Source organism: Cebus imitator, unplaced genomic scaffold (assembly GCF_001604975.1).
Source record: "Cebus imitator isolate Cc_AM_T3 unplaced genomic scaffold, Cebus_imitator-1.0 Scaffold19, whole genome shotgun sequence".
Taxonomy (NCBI): domain Eukaryota; kingdom Metazoa; phylum Chordata; class Mammalia; order Primates; family Cebidae; genus Cebus; species Cebus imitator.
The window spans coordinates 3133473-3154585 of record NW_016107334.1 but is presented as its reverse complement, the minus strand read 5'-3'; the positions used below and the strand labels follow the sequence as shown (position 1 = coordinate 3154585).

General features: G+C 42.8%; 1 pseudogene across 1 annotated transcript; it reads left to right on the top strand.

Annotated features, from left to right (window-relative positions):
• The first annotated feature begins 7064 nt into the window (after nt 1-7064).
• LOC108295731 lies at nt 7065-8233 on the top strand (annotated as a pseudogene). Its single transcript, XR_001821570.2, has one exon. The product of XR_001821570.2 is annotated as an ADP/ATP translocase 2-like (transcript).
• The last annotated feature ends 12880 nt before the right edge of the window (nt 8234-21113 follow it).

Sequence of the window (21113 nt, the reverse complement as noted above, 5' to 3'; positions counted from 1 at the left end):
TTTTTTTAAGATGGAGTCTTGCTCTGTCACCCAGGCCGGAGTGCAGTGGTGAGATCTCGGCTCACTGCCACCTCTGCCTCTCAGGTTCAAGCAATTATCCTGCCTTAGCCTCCTGAGTAGCTGTGATTACAGGTGGCTGCCACCATGCCCGGCTAATTTTTGTATTTTTAGTGGAGTTGGGGTTTCACCATCTTGACCAGTCTGGATATTTCTTAACATATCATTTCTTTGGATTGTCTGCACAATCTCGGATTCTCTTAATTGCCTTCTTTCCTTCTAAAGGCACTCACCCCCTCCTGGACTATGTTGCAGCCACCACTGAGGGCCTTTAGTCACTGGCCTTTCAAATGTGTGGTCCTCTTCTTCCCTGTTGCCATGCAGGAGGCCAATCACCCATATACCTGGAGTTTCTGGTTCTTTCTGCCGTTTCTGGACCTAAATGAACAGAAGCACAACTATAGGCGTGATCTGGCATCTGCAAGCACAGGGGAGGTTCACCCTGTGGAGTGGACACTGACTAGTGAGACACAGAAGACAGAGTGAGCTGGCCAGGACTGGGACCAGGGTAAGGTGAGGGAGACAACAAAAGTTTGCAGATAAGGAGGCATGCATTGTCAAGGTCACACCTGTATCCCAGGCATCTCTGGGATACACCTCTGCTCTGGAGGTGGCGGATGAACTCCCCTCCCTGTGTGCTCCCATGGACTGTGCTCTGAGAGCTGGGCTGAGTCCCCATGTGTGGAGTGAACCCTCCTGCCTGGTGACCTGTTGTGTCTCTGTGTGAATTGTTATGGATCAGAGGCAACACTCTGGGCAGTTGCACCTCCTCCCATGAGTCCTCTCCTCTTCTCCTCACCCTTAATTTCAGTATCTTCCAAATAAAGTGTAAGTACCTTAATTCTTATCCCAGGCTCTGTTTTTCTTTTTTTGTCTTTGAGACAAGGTCTTGCTCTGTTGCCCAGGCTGGAGTGCAGTGGCACAACCATGGCTCACTGCAGCCTCGACCTCCTAAGTTTCAGGTGATCCTCTCACCTCTGCCTCCTGGTTAGCTGGGACTATAGGCATGCTACTAGGCCAGCTGAGTTTTCTATTTTTGTAGAACTGTGGGGGTCTTGCCGTTTTACCAAGGCTGGTCTCCAACTCCTGGATTCAAGTAATCTACCCACCTAAACCTCCCAAAGTGCTGGGATTACAGACATAAGCCACTGTGCCCAGCCTCAGGCTCTGTTTTTCCGAGAACTTGGGCTAAAACGGTGTGAGCGACTAAAGACAAAACACTAGATGAATTTGGCAGTTACTTTTTAATGAGGTACTGTAATAGGCAAAAACTCATTTAATTCTGATCTTTTGATGAAAAAGCAGAGGCCGTTAATTGGATGTTCACGGGCTGAATTCTATATATTTTCTTTGATCTCTTTCTCTCTCTCTCTATTTAATTGAGTGGTCATTTAAGAATTAGGCACTTCCATGTAAAATTCCAAATTTTTGACTTCTTTTGGAACATTGGAAGATGTGGAGATACAGGCTAACAGAGTTGGGCACTGGCTGCCCCCTTTGATGGGACGGGAGAGCACAGGCCAGCTGGCTGCAGTCCCAGCACTCCACAGTGACATGTAAGGGCTCCTACACATGGCCCCTGTGTCCTCATTTATACCATAGGCCTGGCCCCTTGCAGGCATTTGAGTTTGACATCTCCACAGTAAAAAGAAATTCAACTCAAAGTCTTGTTGGGTTAGGAATTCATTTTCAGAAGGCATATACATACTGGGCTAATGGCTTAAAGATTGCTGAATCATCTGGCCCAATTAGAATTGATCTTTGATTGATGGAGGAGTCAGACAGCATCAAACAGAGCACATCCCAAGCTCCCCTCCTGGGAGGGGAAGATTCTCCTAACAAAGTGACCAGTGCTTTTGAGAGCTCCTGAATCTTGAGAGAGAGGGAGCTATTGGCTTAATATCAGTAACACTATGAGGAAATTTTTCAACAGAGTTTCTGTTTTATGTGTATACATATATTTCAATTATATATATGTTTCAGTTATATATATTACAACATATATAACATGTATATAATATATTGTATATATAATATATAACATATACATAGTATATATAACATAACATTTTATATAACATACAATATGTAACATATACAATATATGACATATACGACATAAATTTATATATATTGGGTGAGTTCTGTGGCACCGCTCAGAGTATAGGACACTGAGCTGTTGGTTTCTGGTTGCTGGTGGCTCCATGGTAAATCGCTGGCCAATAAGATGATGCTTATTTCAGGATGTGCTACACATTCCTTCTCTTGGTCAGTATCTCCTCATTTTCTTCCTCTTTTTGGTTGCAATCACTAGGACCTGGGTTTGGAAGTCAGAGTGATGACTCCAGCTGTCTTCAACTCCCACCTTGGCTTTGCCTGATCTAGAAGCAACCCAGCTGAGATGTAGAGAAGCAGCGTGTAAAAACAAATGGGTTATTCTGCCCTTCTTTCTTCCCCATGACTGTCCCAACCACTTTAAAGTTGAATGGTGCTTGAATATTTTCAAAGTGCTCCCCATCTTTCATCTCATTAGACTTCTCTAATACACCTGTCTTTCATCTCATTAGATCCTTCTAATATACCAGTGAGTTAGACAGAGCAGCCAACTTCAATTTAAGATGGAAAGTGAGTCACAGTGTGGCTAAGCGACGCAGACCCCTCTGCTCATCAAGGCAGTAGAAGAGCAGGGGTTTGGCCCCAGGTCTCCAGTGTTTTTCCTACTTGACTCTCAACCTGTTATTGAGGACATTAACTAGCTTTAATTCTTCAGCTAGGACTGGTAAAAGCAGTGCTTTCAAAACTGTGGGATGCAGCCCAATAGTGAAATCCATTTAATGAGTGCAACCAGTTTTTACAAATAAAATAGAACAGATGGGATAATATCAAAGCACATTGCAAATAAAGATAAGAATCGCCTAGTAAAACGTTTGATGTGAGTGTGCTGCTAGTTTTGTTTCCCAGGGTTTGGCTGTTGCTTGGCCTGGAATGGATTCACATGCCTTTAGACTTGAATTTTGGATGCTGTGAGCCTTATCAGTTGCTTCCACCTGAGCTTTAGGGAGATTAGATTCAGTGACAGATTGTTGGAAAGTGTTGTTCTTGCACACCTGCTAATTCAGGGCAGAAATGTGCCTCACAGATGATAGGACCTCTGTGCTTACAATATTGGGCTTAAAAATAAAGAACCCTGTTTCCCCCAAAACCCACTGGATATCCATGTCTAGAAAACCTAGAATCAAAAAGATTATAAGCAGCTATTAGCATAATGCTAACATATGATTTTTAAGAAAGAGTAATATTTTTATCCTTTGCTCTGAGCATTTGACAAATGAACACCCAGACCAGATAGCTGCTGCCAGGGGTCAAGGAAAACATGTGGACAAGCCTGTACTGGGCAGAAACTTGGGGCTGAAAGAGGGCAAAAGCAGATATAGTTCAAGGAGTGAATGTGACTCTTAGGGCTGAGAAGTAGGTCAAGGTCAGTCCTAAGAAGGCTGCCTCATAACCTGGGGAGTCATTAAGGGGCAGAGTTGCATAGGGCAAGTCAGGATCCATACCATGGAGGAGGGGAGGGTAGAGAAATCTGTTCCCAACAGACGCTGCCTAGCAGGCTTACAGGCAGTTTCCATTGAATATCCGGACACATGGTTATGGGTATGAATGCTTAAGTAGTCAATTTACATTGCATCATAGAGAAAAAACAATAAACGGAAGCCAATCAATCAAGAAAGATGGTTCATAAATAATAAATAGACTTTTAACGTGGAGTGCCTTTTCTAATTGATTGCCTGGTTGGCTAACTTTTCTTGAAGATGTCCCATAGGAGAATCACATACATATAAATCACACTCAGTCGAAGAGAAGATATTCTTTTAAAGATGTAGGTTTTGTCTGTGATTTTTACTACATACATCAATTTTTTTCCCCTGTTGGATCATATCTCCGAAATGGCAATGGAAAATGTGATGATTTACAAATATTCCTTTTACATAAAACTTTTCAACCGATAATCTAGAAAAACAGTGACAATGAAGTTGATAACTGGTGAAATGAGGATCGACTGCATGTCTAAATAAAAGATAAGTAGCAGTAGAGGAAGAGATGTCAAATGACTCGAGACCTATGAAGATGTCAATCTGGGGGTGGGGAGCCAGGTGAGACAGAGAGAGAGAGAAAGAGAAAGAGCATTTCCTAGCGGTCTCAACTTTTACCCTTGGTTCTCTTGGAAACTTTGTCCCTCCAGCACTGACCTCCTGTAATCCAAACCCTGTGGTTCCCAGGAAACTTGATTCCTCCTCTTGTGATATGACTTATTTTAAGCCTGGATTCATCAAAAAAACCCTGTGTATTTCTATAATCCCATGATCAGTTTGAAGAGAGGATTTGAAGAGAAAATTACAAGTAAAAATATGCAAATAATAAGTATAAAAAGTATAATAAATATATAGATATCTAAAATAAATATATGTATAAAATGTAAATATGTATATAAAATATTCATATATACATTACATATAAAACATACATATATGTGTATGTATAGGTATGTATGTATGTATCTATCTATCCGTCCTTGGCAGATCCCACAGCAGCCGAAGGCTCCTACCAAAAGGACAGTAGTGGTGTTGCTGGTCACATAGGCATACGTGGCCCACGACACCAGCTTGTTTTCTCGGTTGTGATTTCCTCCCACTGTGGACCTTGTGGCTGGCTTCCCTTCCTGTTGCTACACTGAGCCCTTGGGCGGTGCAGGCTGATCAGGAAAGGCTGTGGTTGTGGCTGGACTGGGAGAGGGATGGGGCAGAGTGGGGATGGAGTTTTTGAGTCCAAAGCAATGGCAAAGAAACAGCAAGGATTGCTTTGTAATGGGCCACTCCAGAGGAGAAACACCAGCCCACATGCTCTGCTGGTCTGAAGGTGCAGTAACCACTAACCCCACACCCACACCTTCTCAATCCTTCTTAGATCTTAGAGTTACAATAGATAGGCACTGAGGGGCTGGAGCCTCTTGAAGACAGTCCAGTTTGACAGCTGGTGTTTGCCTCTCAGGGAATGTGCCAAGGACAGAAATATCTCCATGGTGATTTTCCTGCCTCTGCTTCCATGTTTTCCCAATGGTGACAAAGTTGCAACATGCCTTATTGATAAACTGTGAAGTGGAGATAAAAGATAACTATTATTATACGATTTGGGTCAAACATTCAGTAAAGAACTGCCTCTCCCAACCCTCAGTCTCTCTCTGGCCAGCTGCATGATGGGAGGAGCATGTCTGAAAAGACAGAGCCTTACATGAGTCTGCTCCATCAATGCCAAAATCAGAGGTCCTGAGAACCAAGCCTTGCTGGTGTTGGCTACTGACCAGTGGCCACTGGCACACAGGAGAATTAAATTGAACACCTGGTCAACTGAACTCTACAATAACCACTGGATGCATTTCAATGTTGTGTGTCTGGATTTCAGCAGCATCACCCTTTGGGTTGTAAATTGCATAGCAGTGTGGCCAGAAGTATCCAGGTTCCTTAGAACTTGCTAGGGGGACATCCAATGGTGACTTGAAATTTTTTTTCTAGGGTAGGGGGTTTTGGGGCAGCGATCAAGTTGGAAGGATTTTGTTCTGATGCTGTATTTATGCAGGCCTTAGTAAGACTGAGAAAGTCTCAGTTTCTCCATGTCAAAAAACGGTGGTAGTGGCAGTGGGTTGACAGAGACGCGGGGGATGCGTGACTAAAGTACCTCTACCCCCAGCCACCCCTTGCTGTTGCCAGCAGAGTCAGCTACGTTGTGATTTAGGAGACAGGCCTAATGTTCAGACTAAGAATGGGCTAATCCCACAGTCAGTTGAAGAGAGGATTATGCAGTGCATTCTTTATTTCAGAAAACAGTTCTGTCTCAAAGTTTTCTTTCTTTGCTGCCCTTTTTCTTACTACTTTCTTTTAGATATGTGCCTTCATGTTGCCAGCATCGTCTAACTTCCTGGATTTTCATCAGAATCTGGCTGATGGCATTTTTCTGATTCATTGTCTTTACACAAGAATAATATTGATAGACATAGCATGACCTTCAGCTTGCTTCCGTGAGCATTCTTGTGTCCTCAGTTACCACTGAGACATTGACGTTGACTCTCAGAATCCTTTGACCCCCCCCCAGAATCCTAAGCCCTTTGGCCCCTTATATTGGGTTTACAATCTATATTTATACCAAGAGAGCTTATTCTTGCCTGAGGCACTTTTAGTTTGAAAATTCTTATCAGGCCCGACTTTCTCATTTGTAGTTTAGGAAAATGATTCTCAGGGAAGTTAAGTGAATGTATCTCAGAAACACAGCCATTTAGGAGGACTTCGTTTTACATTAATATGCGAAATTTTGTGAAAATGTGCTCTGGGACCTTATTTATTCTCTCTTGTGTGGAACTTGGTAAGAGGTGGCTAAGTGAGTGCTGTTTGCCCGACCAGCTTCCTTTCTCCTTTTTGTGGTAATGTTTCCCAAAGGAAATATCTTTTCCCCAGTGTGTGCTGACTTTTTGGGCTCTCAATCAAAATGTCCTACCCACCTAGGCTGGATAGTCAGATTCACTTTGAGGACCTTGAGTCTTTTCTTTTTTTTGGTAGAGACAGGATTTTGCTATGTTGTCAGGCTGGTCTCCAACCCCTGAACACAAGCAATCTGCCTGCCTTGGCCCCCCAAAGCACTAGAATTACAAGTGTGATCCACTGAGCCCGGTTCACTGACCGTGAGTCCTGAGTAGGAGGGGCAGATATTTGGGTTTCATATTTATGTCAGCAGTGGGGCCCCAGTGAACTGTCAATCAGCCTTGGATTCCCAGACCCCTAAGGGTCTAGTGCCTGACTTCTTTTTGGGTGATGGTTCAGCTCTACATTGCATACTGCAAGGCATCCTGCGTCCTTCTTATGGATTTCAATTTTGCTTAAGAGAGACAATTTTGGTCCCCGCAGCCCCGGAGTCAAAGCCGGTTCCCAGCCCAGTCCCATCCTGCAGCAGCCTGCCTCCTCTTTCCTTTCAACATGACAAATGCCACTGTGTCCTTCGCCAAGGACTTCCTGGCAGGTGGAGTAGCCGCAGCCGTCTCCAAGACGGCGGTAGCGCCCATCGAGCGGGTCAAGCTGCTGCTGCAGGTGCAGCATGCCAGCAAGCAGATCACTGCAGCTAAGCAATACAAGGGCATTATAGACTGCGTGGTCTGTATTCCCAAGGAGCAGGGAGTCCTGTCCCTCTGGCGTAGTAACCTGGCCAATGTCATCAGTTACTTCCCCCACCCAGGCTCTTAACTTCGCCTTCAAAGATAAATACAAGCAGATCTTCCTTGGTGGTGTGGACAAGAGGACCCAGTTTTGGCGCTACTTTGCAGGGAATCTGACATCAGGCGGTGCTGCTGGGGCCACATACTTGTGTTTTGTGTACCCTCTTGATTTTGCCCGTACCCTTCTAGCAGCAGATGTGGGTAAAGCTGGAGCTGAAAGGGAATTCCGAGGCCTCGGCGACTGCCTGGTTAAGATCTACAAATCTGATGGGATTAAGGGCCTGTACCAAGGCTTTCACGTGTCTGTGCAGGGTGTTATCATCTACTGAGCTGCCTACTTTGATATCTATGACACTGCAAAGGGAATGCTTCCGGATCCCAAGAACACTCACATCGTTATCAGCTGGATGATCGCACAGACTGTCACTGCTGTTGCCGGGTTGACTTCCTATCCATTTGACACTGTTCGCCGCTGCATGATGATGCAGTCAAGGGACAAAGGAACTGACATCATGTACACAGGCACACACGACTGCTGGAGGAAGATTGCTCGTGATGAAGGAGGCAAAGCTTGCTTCAAGGGTGCGTGGTCCAATGTTCTCAGAGGCATGGGTGGTGCTTTTGTACTTGTCTTGTATGATGAAATCAAGAAGTACACATAAGTTATTTCCTGGGAACTTTCCCCCTGTGAACAGGCATGTTGTATAACATATCTTGAGCATTCTTGACAGACTCCTGGCTGTCAGTTTATCAGTGGCAACTATTTACTGGTTGAAAATTGGAAGCAATAATATTCATCTGACCAGTTTTCTCTTAAAGCCATTTCCATGATGATGATGATGGGACTCAATTATATTTTTTATTTCAGTCACTCCTGATAAATAACAAATTTGGAGAAATAAAAATATCTAAAATTAAAAAAAAAGAGAGAGAGACAATTTTGGTTGTTTGCATAATGGTTATCTTAAGTAATGGACTTTAGAAAATAAAATCAGTTTTTGGGTTGTGCTTCCTGATGTTGTTCTAAGAGAAGATGGCTGAGTGTGGGGATGGCCAGGTTCGTGGTCTGTGTCATGCATCCTTGAGAGGTGGTCTGGAATTGTGTCAGCGTTCTCTTTCTCCAAAGACAATGCTCCGTCCAGTACTGTAAGGCATTTAGCTAACATGGCGCCTCTGATGCATGAAAAATGCTTAAGTTAATTTTCTTAACATCTGCCCTTGGCTTTCTCAGATTGATAAGCCATTCCCTACTGTACAATTCCTTTGGCTAAATTCATATTTTTTTCCCTTTTATTTTGTTGGCTTCCAACCTTCTCTGGTCAGTTTGCTTAGGTAATTCAATCACTTACGGTTGAAAGCCTTCATTTGCTTGCTCAGAAGGCTTGGAATGAGGGGAGAGAAGAATGAATCTAGGAACGGTTTGTGACAGATATTAGACCTCTGAGCTGCGCGATTCTGACATTGTTCCCAACAATACAAATGTGACTGAGCAGTCCAGCCGCAGCAGAATCTAATCCTAACCTGCCAGAGGGAGGATTAATGACTCAGAAAGTAGTGTGAGTCTGACAGCATAAGGAAAAGCTTCTTGCCTGTGTTCCAGGATGAGTTTGTCAGTTATTTGCTCCTGTCAGTTGTCCTAAAGTCATTTGGATAATGTGCACATGGCATCTGCTCAAAATAACTCTGGGTTATTTTGAAGAAGCAAGGAGTTACAGAGAGGACTTTGCTCTCCCACCCCAATATGGAGAATCTTAGAAGCCACCTTGACTCCTTTCTCGTCTTCTTTTCCATGAAGGTAAAGACTGAGGGCAGGGCTGGCTTCTATCCCCAAGTTCCATTGGGCAGAAGGCCTCAATGAGTCCTGGAGGGCCCAGCCTGCTACTTTGGAGGGGTCAGACAAAAATGTGAGTGGCAAGATAAGTCACTAGGAATTTGTGAAGGTAGTGGCATTTGGGCATGTGCAGCATTCAGACCTACCCATAAGGTGGGAAAAGTTATTCCAGACAGAGATGGATGCCATGTAGTTATGTTATTACTAAGTGGTACTATTTTATGTCATCCTGTATAATTTTCTATATCCTTCACAAGATTATTCACATTTTGAAAGCAAGTTGTGTTAGTTTGTTTTGTGTTGCTATAAAGGAATACCCAAGGCTTGGTAATTTATAAAGAAAAGAGATTTCTTTGATTCATGGTTCTGCATCTGTACAAGAAGTGTGATTCTAGTATCTGCTTCTAGTGAGGCCTCAGGAAGCTTACAATCATGGTGGAAGGTGAAGGGGGAGCAGCATGTCACAGAGTGAGAGAAGAAGCAAGAGAGAAGCCAGGGTTTTTAAACAACCAACGCTTGTATTAGCTTGTCACTGCAAGGAGGACACCAAGCCACTCATGAGGGATCCACCCAAACACCTCCTACAGGCTCCACTTCCAACATCACATTTTAACGTGAAATTAGGTGGGGATAAACATCCAAACCATATTATTCTAACCCTCGCTCCCAAATCTCATGTCCTTCTCACATTGCAAAATACAATGATCCCTTCCCAAGAGCCCCCAAGTCTTAACTCATTCCAGTATCAACTCAATCAAGTCAAAATTCTCATCTGAGATTCAAGGCAAGTTCCTTCCACCTATGGGCCTGTAAGGCCAAAAACAATTTACTTCTAACACACAATGGTGAATCAGGCTTAGGGTAAACATTCTTCTTCCAAAAGGGAGAATTTGGCCAAAAGAAAGGGGTAACAGGATTCAAACAAGTCTGAAATCCAGCAGGGCATGCATTAAAACTTATAGCTCTGGCCAGGCACAGTGGCTCATGCCTGTATTCCCAGCATTTTGGGAGGCTGAGGTGGGCAAATCACCTGAGGTATTTGAGAACAGCCTTACCAACATGGAGAAACCCCATCTGTACTAAAAATACAAAATTAGCCAGGCATGGTGGCACATGCCAGTAATCCCACCTACTCAGGAGGCTGAGGTAGGAGAATCACTTGAACCCAGAAGGTGGAGGTTGTAGTGAGCCGAGATCACGCCATTGCACTCCAGCCTGGGAAGCAAGAATAAAACTGTGTCTCGTTGACCTGCAGTCCAGTATTCTACCCCTGAGCCATGCCCTATCCTAGAACACTGTCTCAAAAAAAAAAAAAGAACCTTAAAGCTCCAGAATAATCCTTGACTCAATGTTTTACATCCTAGTGTGAGGGAGGGGCTCCCAAGACCTTGGATGGCTCTGTCTCTGTAGATTTTCCATGCTGAGGTTGCAAGCTGCCTGTGGCTCTATCATTCTGGGGTCTGGAGGCTGACAGTTCCATTCCCACAGCTCCACTAGGTAGTGCCCTGGTGGGGACTCTGTGTGGAAGTTCCAACCTCATATTTTCCCTTGGGACAGCCCTTGTGGCATCTCTCTGTGGGGGCTCCACTCCTGATGCAGGCTGCTTCCTGGGTACCCACACTTTCTCATACATCTTCTGAAATCAAGAGGAAGCTGCTGAACCTCCTTCACTCTTCCATTTTGTACACCTATGGGCTTAACACATAGAAGCTGCCAAGGCTTATGGCTTCCATCCTCTAAAGTGGCAGCCTGAGTTGTATCTGATGCCCTTGGAGCTCTGGTTGGAGCTGGAGCAGCTAGAATACGTGGAGCAATGTCCTAAAGTTTAGCAGAGCAGCAGCAGCAGCCTGGCTCCTCAAACCATTCCACCCTCCTGGGCCTCTGGGCTTATGATGAGAGGGACTATCCCAAAGATTTCTGAAATATCTTCATGGCCTTTCCCCCATTTTCTTGGCTATTAGCACCTGGCTCCCTTTTAGGCATGTTAATCTCTTTGCTAAGTGGTTGCTCCACAGCCCTTTTGTATTCCTCCCCCGAAAGTGCTTTTTCCTTCTCTATCACATGGCCAGATTGTGAATTTTCCAAATGTTTATATTCTCCTTCCTTTTTAATTGTAAATTCCAAGTTTTAGTCATTTCTTTGCTCCTGTATTTGAGTGTAGGCTGTTAGAAGCAGCCATGCTATCTCTTCAATGCTTTGCTGCTTAGAAATTACTTCCAGCAGATACCCTGTGTTATCACTCTTAAGTTCAACCTTCCATAAATCCCCAGGACATGGACACAATGCAGCCACGCTCTTTGCTGGGTATGATAAGGGTGACCTTTAATCCAGCTCCCAACACATTCCTCCTTTCCATCTGAGACTTCAGCAGTCTGGCCTTCACTGTCCATATTTCTGTCAGCATTTTGGTCACAACTACTTAACCAGTCTCTAAGAATTTCCAAACCTTCCCTCATCTTCCTATCTTCTCCTGAGACCTCCAAACACTCTCACCTCTGTCCAAGCAGTTCCAAGTTTGCTTCCACATTTTCAGGTATCTTTACAGCAATGCCCCACTTTTTGGTACCAAAAAGGGAGAGCAGGCATGTTACATAATGCGAGAGGAAGCAAGAGAGATGCCATGTTCTCTAAACAACCCACTCTTGCATTAACTCATCACCATGGGGAGGTCACCAAGCCATTCATGAGGGATCCACCCCCATGACCCAAACACTTCCTATAAGACTGCACCTCCATCATTCAGATCACATTTCAACATGAGACTGGAAGGGGACAAACATTCAAACTATATCACAGGATCTTAGAGTGACTCTCAGTGTCTACAGTGATGGACATGTAGAATGTGCTAGATTAAAACATACACATTGATTGGCTGGGTTCTATTCCCATGGTGAAATGTTTACAGCTAAACTTAACTCTGACTTGCAGGGGTCAAACTGCAGCCAGGGAGTGATTGCTTTTCACTCCATCAACTTTATACAATGGACCAGGAGCATCTAGCTATTATAAACCAATGTAGATCCTGCTTCTTTTCCCTGATAGCCTCTGAGCAGCTGTTAGGCACCACTGACTCCAAGTCAATTTCTGAGCCTCAGATTTATTGGGTGAGTCACTGGTAACCTCTGAATGATTCCCAGTGAGCCAGTCACCTGGAATATGATTTCTGAATTAAAAGTTCATGTGTTATTTGGAAAGAATATGGCAGTCATGGCTAAAGAGTCAGAGAGGAAGAAATGGTAGAGGTTGGCTTGTTGGGTGGTGGTGCATGAAATGGAAATCTTTCCAGTTGAGTGGAAAAGGAAAGCTCAGTACATAAATATTTCACTTTGATGCTCATTTAAGATCAAGCTACAATCAAGAATTCTCTGATTCCTGGGATGAGCTAGCAGGTGGTGTACTTTCTAGTGTAGATACATTTGAATTAGAAGAAGGAAGATAGAAATGAGCCCAAACTGTCACTCTGAAGACTTGTAGGTGGGTGGTCAGATCTGAACCTTCCTAAAATCACCCTTGCAATGGATGTCGTTGGCCTTCTTTAGGGCTTGGAAAACAAGAATTTCGCTTATTAGAGATTCATTTTGTAAGCACTGCCCTCTCTTGTAAGCCTCAGCTGATGAAACAGAGGGTAAAGTTATTATCAGGGCTTAGAAGCCTTAAAGTAAATTAACTTATGAGATAATGTTATTCCTTGGCAGGGCAGGGAGGTGGTGGAAAGTGGAGGGAATGGAGGGAAATAAACATTTATTAAGGACTTATGATGTACCATGCACTGTGCCAGGAACAGTATATGCATATTGCATTTAATCCTCACAACTGTGTAACAGAAATTTTTTTGGACTCAGTTTCTGAGGGTTGGCTGATTAGTGATACTTCATTGTTGGTCGGGGAAATATCCCTCTCTTGCTTCACTTATTTTTATACCCTTTTATCTTATTCTCCATGTCCATTCCCCAGTCTTACTAAGGGCAACCATTCTAACATGTTTGATGTATGTTCTTTTATGTGTGTTATGTTATGTGTTTGTATTTTAAATTTAGTTGAATGGTGTGGTAGCTTTCATCCTGTTTTCATTCTTTTTTCACTCACTACTGTTTAAAAAAACTTTTTATCATGCAAAAATTTCAAACATTTTCAAAAGTCAAGTGGTATAATGACCTTTACTGTACTCATCACTCAAAGTCAAGTACAAATTTGTGGTCAGTTTTATTTCATCTATATCCATTTTTTTCTTACTCCTCACAGATTGCTCTGAAGTAAGTTGCAGAATCATTATTTCATCAGTAAGTATTTTGGCATGTACCTCTAAAATATAAATACTTAAAAAATACATAATAATTGTATCATATACATAAATATTAATATTAGCAATAATCATTTAATATTATCACCTGTTCAGCTGATCAGTGTTTCCCAATTGTCTCATCATTGTTTTAGTTGTTTGAATCAAGATTCAAATAAGATTTATACATTGTGATTGTGATCCTTTTTATCTTGAAGTTTACTTGGTGAAGATCAGGTAACATATTCAGGGAGTTTTCTATAGTCTGAATTTTGCTGACTGTATCCCTGTGCTGCTGTTCAACATATTTCTCTGTCCTCTCTATGTCCTGTAAATTGGTATTTATATATAGATTCCTGGTCAGATGCAACTCTAATTTTCTGGTGACAAGAAATACTTAATATGTGAACTTTTAGACTTCCATTGACAGGTGCCTAATATTGAGGGGTTTTTTTTGTTGTTGTTGTTATGTTAGCAATGTTGATGATCAGTGCCTAGATCCTTTACTTTAGGGATTGCAAAATGATGATAGTCTAATTCTATCACTCCTTCTTTATTTATTAGCTGGAATATTCTATAAAGAGAAATGTTCTCTCACTAACTCTTTAGTAACATTGAGATATAGTTTGCATAGAAAAGGCAAGATAAGTGCTTGATACTTTTTAAAATCAATTTTCAAAATAACGAGTCCCTTCAGAGATACAGAAATAAGGCTTAAAATAATATAGAATGCATGGATTCAAACACTTTTGATTATGTTATTTATAGTTATGATTATTCAATCAATGCTCAAATTGCCCTATCTTTGGCAGATGAGAGCCACTACGAGGTTTTTTTTGTTTTTTTTTTTTAAGTTGTTATTAACACCACCTTTTTAGTCTTTGATAGCTTTCTTGCAAGTTGGTATAAGATATTCCTGGCTCATCTTGTACATTTCTTGCCTCAGACCTCGAGTCAGTCATTTCTTCAAGGAGGCCTGGCTCTGATTAGTGGGAAATTGTACTCCGAGGCCACAGCCTGGGTGGTAGGAACACTGTTGGTACACTTTATCCATCCATCCAATCTGCTTTTTTGAAGGCTACACCACGTTCCCTAGTGTGGCTTCTCTAAATGGCTCACGTCTGTTCCTCCAGTGCTGCACTTTCCTGCTAGTGTGAACTGCACCACCATGAGCATGCATGTCCTGTTGTGGCCCTATGTGAGAATCTTTCTAGGATATATGCTCCAGAGTCTATCTGAGGCTTTTTTAAAGGTCAGTGTTACCATCCCTATTTTACAGGAGAGGCCACCAAGCAGCTGGGGGAAAGAAAGAGACTGTGGAAAGAGGACAGAGGGAGGGCTCAGAAAGGGGAAATGGAGCCAAAGGCAGAGTAAGAGAGCTCAAGCCTCTGTTTCCCTTGTGTCTCTCTTGAGAGGAAGCTGTTTATTCTGTGGTGATCCTGGTATCATGAGTCCTGAAGGAAGGGCAGACCAGGGCATGGATCAGCATTCTCTTAGCTTTTTGTGGCTGCTTCCACATCTTTCTTCATGAGCCAAAAATTCCCAGAGTCTTAGGGCTCCTGCCATTGGAATATCTCCTGCCATTGCTGATATCCCAATGAAAGTGTGTTCAGTATATCCCTCAAAGTCTTTGTCAGGTGACCGTGAATCTTCTGTCCTCCTTTTTATTTTATTATTATTTTTTTAATACAGAGTCTCACTCTATCACTCAGGCTGGAGTGCAGTGGCGCGATCTTGGCTCACTACAACTTCTGCCTCCTGGGGGTTCAAGCAATTCTTTTGCCTTAGCCTCCTGAGTAGCCGGGATTACAGGCATGTGCCACCGTGTTCAGCTAATTTTTGTATTTTTAGTAGAGACAGGGTTTCACCATGTTGGCCAGGCTGGTCTCAAACTCCTGGCCTCAAGTGATCTGCTCACTTTAGCCTCCCTGAGTGCTGGGATTATAGCCGTGATCCCCTCCACTTCTTCCCAGCATCCTAGACCACCTCCTTATCCATATGGATGACCTTTCCTGCACCACAGACTCTCAGCAACTTCTCTAGACCAATGCTCTCCTCTCTGTTCTCTTCAGGGGGCCTGTTACCATTGCCACAGCATGGACAGAGAGCACAGTAAGGGCAACAAAGGCTTGGAGGCTTGAAAGAAGGCCATTGCAGTAAGAGCACAAAGTGTGGAGCCCACAGGGCAAGATGAGGCTCCATAATCAGGCAGGGCCCATCACTCAGAGCTTTGCTGGTCAGATTAAAGATTTTGGCCTGCATTATAGGATAAATGAGATGCTACAGAAAGGTTTTAAGTGGGGCAGAGAGGGTGGCATGTGTTGGTCATGGTGATCTGATCAACTTCTATATTGAAAAGACCTTCAGGGCTCCCACGGAGACAAAAGACCAGAACAAGAGTAGACACAAGCTGGCTGGTGAGGAGGCCATTTCTGTACTCCAGTGAGAGATTAAGGTGGTTTGGAGCAGGGCAAGGACAAGTGGACAGACTCAGGAGAACTTCAGGAGTAAAAGTCACCAAGACCTGTTGGACATGGGAGGAGAGCGAGGGAAGCAGTCAGGGACGCTTCCCGGGTTTTCAGCTTGCTCAACTGGACAGCAGATGGTGCCATTCCCTGGGTGGGGGAAAAAGGGGATAGAGCCAGGCTGGAAGCCTGCTGGAGTTGTTGTTGTTTTGCTATATTTATGGGCAGGGGGATCACAAACACTCTTGGATATATTGAGTGTGAGAAGCCTTGGGAACAGTGCCACGAAGACTTGAGTGGTAGGGGACGGATACCCAGGTCTGGAGCTCAGAGGAGAGGTCTGGCCTGGAGGGGAAATTGGCATCATCAGCACGTAGGTGGAAATGAAGCTGGAGGTGCTAAGATGGCCTAAGAAGGGAAGCCATGGGAGCAAAGAAGTGAGCCTTGGCACTGAGGAGAAGGAATACACAAAGGAAATGGATCAGGGGCAAAGAGGCAGGAAGAGAAGCAGAAGGGTGCAGTGTCATGGAGGCCACAAGAAGGCGTGTTTCAAGAAGGGGCTCTTGCTCTGCTGAACCATCATCAGTCACTTGCACAATTCTCAAATTTCTTTTTTAGAAGGAGTCTCATTCTGTTGCCAGACTGGAGTGCAGTGGTGCTATCTCGGCTCACTGCAACCTCCGCCTGCCAGGTTCTAGCAATTCTGCCTCAGCCTCCTGAGTAGCTGGGACTACAGGCACGCACCACCATGTCCGGCTAATATTTTGTATTTTTAGTAAAGATGGGGTTTCACCATGCTGGCCAGGCTGGTCTCAAATTCCTAACCTCATGATCTGCCCATCTCAGCCTCCCAAAGTGTTGGGATTACAGGCGTCAGCCACTGCGCCCGGCTGAAAGAAATTTCTAAAACTATAATTTCACGCTTCTACTTTACATGCACTCTAGTAGTTCATGTTCAAAACAATCTTCCCGCTTACAATCACAGGGGAAAAAGTGCTGAAATCAGAGAATCAAAGCTGCTGGTATAGGGAAATCCAGCTCAATTTCCACAGCTGTAACCATCTTCAGCCGCAGTGAGGAATGAGCATGAGAGGCTGAATCGCTTCCATTGCAGTTCTGTTAAGCATGATGTCACTAAGGGGAATTGTGAAATCACCCACTTCCAAGCAGAACAGAAAATCTGTCCAAGTTGTACAAATGTTATTTAAAATCCTAGCTGTCAGCTGTGAGAAAAATCCCTGCAGTCACATAAAAAAAAGAATAGTTTTCAAAGATGGCTTTTATTACTAAGTTGTTACTATAAACATACTTTCACCCAAACAGAGCAAAAATATGCACTTTCCTGAAAATGGGAGCTGTGAAATCACATCCCAGAATATTTGTTAATTACTGTTGATGATTCATTTCAGTACACATGTTGGGGGATGGGGAGGACTAGCCCACCAGCATGTATCAACAATTAGTGGAGATACTGTCTTTTCTTAATGAAATTTGATAAACAAAATTACCTGATGGCTTGTATCTATTTTTTCAGAACTGAGTAAAACTTTGAATTTATTAATGCACTTACATTACTATAGTACTTTAAGCACTGGTCTAATATATAGAGATTAAAACTTTACGTGGGTTAAATAACAGGTTTTCCTCATCAAAATATTTGGGTTAAAAAAAGAAACCTGACATTTACATTGCTTTTGTTTTTTGTTTTTTTGTTTTTTTTTGAGACGGAGTTTCACTCTTGCTACCCAGGCTGGAGTGCAATGGCGCGATCTCGGCTCACCGCAACCTCCGCCTCCTGGGTTCAGGCAATTCTCCTGCCTCAACCTCCTGAGTAGCTGGGATTACAGGCACACGCCACCATGCCCAGCTAATGTTTTGTATTTTTAGTAGAGACGGGGTTTCACCATGTTGACCAGGATGGTCTTGATCTCTTGACCTCGTGATCCACCCGCCTCGGCCTCCCAAAGTGCTGGGATTACAGGCTTGAGCCACCGCGCCTGGCTTACATTGCTTTTTAAAAAATCATTGCCCAACAGTTTAGAACATAGAAAATTCAGCTTACCCAACTTTCTGTATCACCACCATCTTGATCATGAAAGCTTATTTAAAAATGCACCTATAATGAGTTTGCTGACACATACATTATAAAGTTAGAGTGAAAAGCTGAGGTGATCTATATACCTGCTCCTGCTATTTATAATATACTCTGCTTACCCTTGGCAAAAACTCTTAATGAACAATGTTTTAGAGTTAGAAGGGGGCTGAAATCCTTTCCACCAGTCTTACAAATTATTCATTTTGGATTCAAATAGTAACTACCATCCCTCCTCGTTAGATATCTCACATGTTTTAAATGGTGTAGCTCCCTATAACAGTGGGAATGGGATATTGAGAAAATGAATGGCTGTTACATGTCAGTACTGGCTACTTACTTTCCAGGTCTTGTCCCTAAAGGTAGAGATTTAGTTATGTTTGTACATAACATTTTATGGTTATATTCCATTCTGGGATGGTATGGAGCCATATAAGTGGGAAGTAAGTCTACGTCTGTGTCCATAGGATCAGCCGGGGGATTGAAAATGTCTCTTGGGGAATATCTTTTGTATACATAAATATTTATATAGACATACTCATATAACCTTTATGTGTGTGTTTATCTATAGACCTATGTATATCTATATCCAGATCTATGTTTCTATCTATATTCATACAGAATAAAGATATAGAAGGTATTGGTAGGTATTGGTACTGATAGTAATACAAAAAGAAACTTTCATAACGTAAAATCTTGTTTGTCATCTAAATGATATCCATAGTAGTACGCAAATGAAGTACGCTCTGACATACATCCTGCTGCATTTAATGTATGTGAAGGAAACATTGGTCCTTGTTGCTCACTTCTGTGAAAAGAAAATGCACTAAGGCCATGGGAGTCATTCATTGCCATGTTAAGGTTGACCCTTCCCCTTCTGGTTAATAAGGGACAAGAGATAAACTAGCTTCAGCTTAAAGGCCCTCACTCAAATTTGAAAATGCTGAATACTTCTCATGAAAGCTTCCATCAATTCAGGAGATCTTTTCTCTTTTTCTTTTTTTTGAATGGGTGATGTAGAAGTGTCTTTCTGTATTGGTGACTGGGGAAGTGATTCTTTGGTTAGGGAAAGAAAGGTCTGTGATTTGAAGGTAGATTGTGATACTGAAAGCAAACCTCAGTTTTCTTTAGAGTCTTTTTCTGTAGATTTAGATACAGATATGTCAGTAGATATACAAACACACAGGGTTATAGGAATATGTCTATGTAATGTCCATTTGTGAACATGCCTTGTAAAAAAGCCCCAAAAGAAAAGTAGGTCAGAGGTCATTTTCCAACCTAGCTTCTCCAGCTCAGGTGATTCCAATCAGCCAATTAGCTCAGCCCACGTGATTTTAATCAGCCAGTTAGCTAAATTGGAGCTGCTGAAGAATCAAGGCAGGCTCCAAAGGGTGGATGTGAATAGGCATACAGTGAGAAGGAAAGCAGGGTCCTGAAATGCTGACCTAGACATAAACATGGCTGTACTGCCAGCTTGCTTCCCAGGCCTTGCCCCTGAAGGTGAAGCTTTGTTTGTACAAACAATACTGTTGGGCTATATCCCAATCTAGGATATTATTGAGCCAGTGGAAGGGAAGTAAGTCTATGTCTGCATGCTTAGAATATGCTGGGGGATTGAAAATGTCTTCTGGGGAACAGACTTTGTATACATAAATATGTATACAGACATACTCATATAATCCCGTATGTGTGTGTTTATTTACCTATTTATATCTATTTCTAGCTGTATCGTTGTATCTATATTAATACAGAATAAAGACATAGAAGGTGGAAGTTTTTTTGTTTGTATGTTTGTTTTTGTTTTTTTTTGAGACGGAGTCTCGCACTCTGTTACCCAGGCTGGAGTGCAATGGCATGATCTCGGCTCACTGCAACCTCCACCTCCCGGGTTCAAGCGATTCTCCTGCCTTAGCCTCCTGAGTAGCTGGGATTACAGGCGTGTGCTACCATGCCTGGCTAATTTTTGTATTTTTAGTAGAGACCGGGTTGCACCATGGTCTCAAACTCCTGACCTCGTGATCCACCCACCTTGGACTCCCAAAGTGCTGGGATTACAGGCGTGAGTCACCTCGCCCGGCCAGTGGAAGTATTTTTTTTAAAAAGAAAATGGTCGGCTGTATCTTTATTATGGGAATTAGTGAAACCACCTTCTATGCTTTGAGCTCCTATAGTGTGCCAGGATCTTTGGGGATATTATCATGATCATTACAAACTTGTAAGGAAGGCATATCAGTTGGAGAAATGGAGACTCAGAAGGGTGAAGAAACTCAACCTAGGGAACAGAAATGTTACTTTAAGATACTCCTATTGCTATGCTTTGAATATTTGTCCCCTCCAGAACTCACATTGGAATTTAATTCTTAATGTGCAAGTTACTGAGAGGCGGGGCCTTTAAGAAGCAATCGGGTCATGAAGGTCTGCCCTCATGAATAGATGAATCCATTCATGGCTTAATGGGTAAATGGATTAATGGATCATCATGGGAGAGGAACTGGTGGCTTTATAAGAAGAGAAGAGACCTAAGCTCAGCACGCTCAGCCTCCTTGCCATGTGATGGCCTACACTGCCTCATGATTCTGCAGTCTCCATGTAAAAAAACGGTCCACAGCACATGAGGCTCCTTGACCCTGGACTTCTTAGTTCCCTTGATGGTAAGAAATACTTTCCTTTTCTTGATAAACGACTCAGTTTCAGGGATTGTTATAAGCAACAGAAAATGGACTAAGTCACCTGTGCAGCTACTGTTTAACACAGCATGGATATTCTGGCCAGTGGGTTAAAGAAATAAGAGGAGAAAGGATTGGAAAGGAAGAAATAAAACTGCCTATACGTGATATAAATATCTATGTTGGTAATCTAACAAGATCAATGACTAGAACTAATAAGTGGACTTGCAAGATGTTGCTGGATATAAGATTATCCACAAATAAAATCAATAGTATTTTTTTGACACCAGTCATATCCAGTTGGAAATTTTGATAGTAGTAAGATACTATTCATAATATCGATAAGTATCTAGGTGTTAACATATACAAAAATATACAAGTTTTTTTTTTTTTTTTTTTTTTTTTAGATGGAGTCTCGGCTCACTGCAACCTCCGCCTCCCAGGTTCCAGATATTCTCCTGCTTC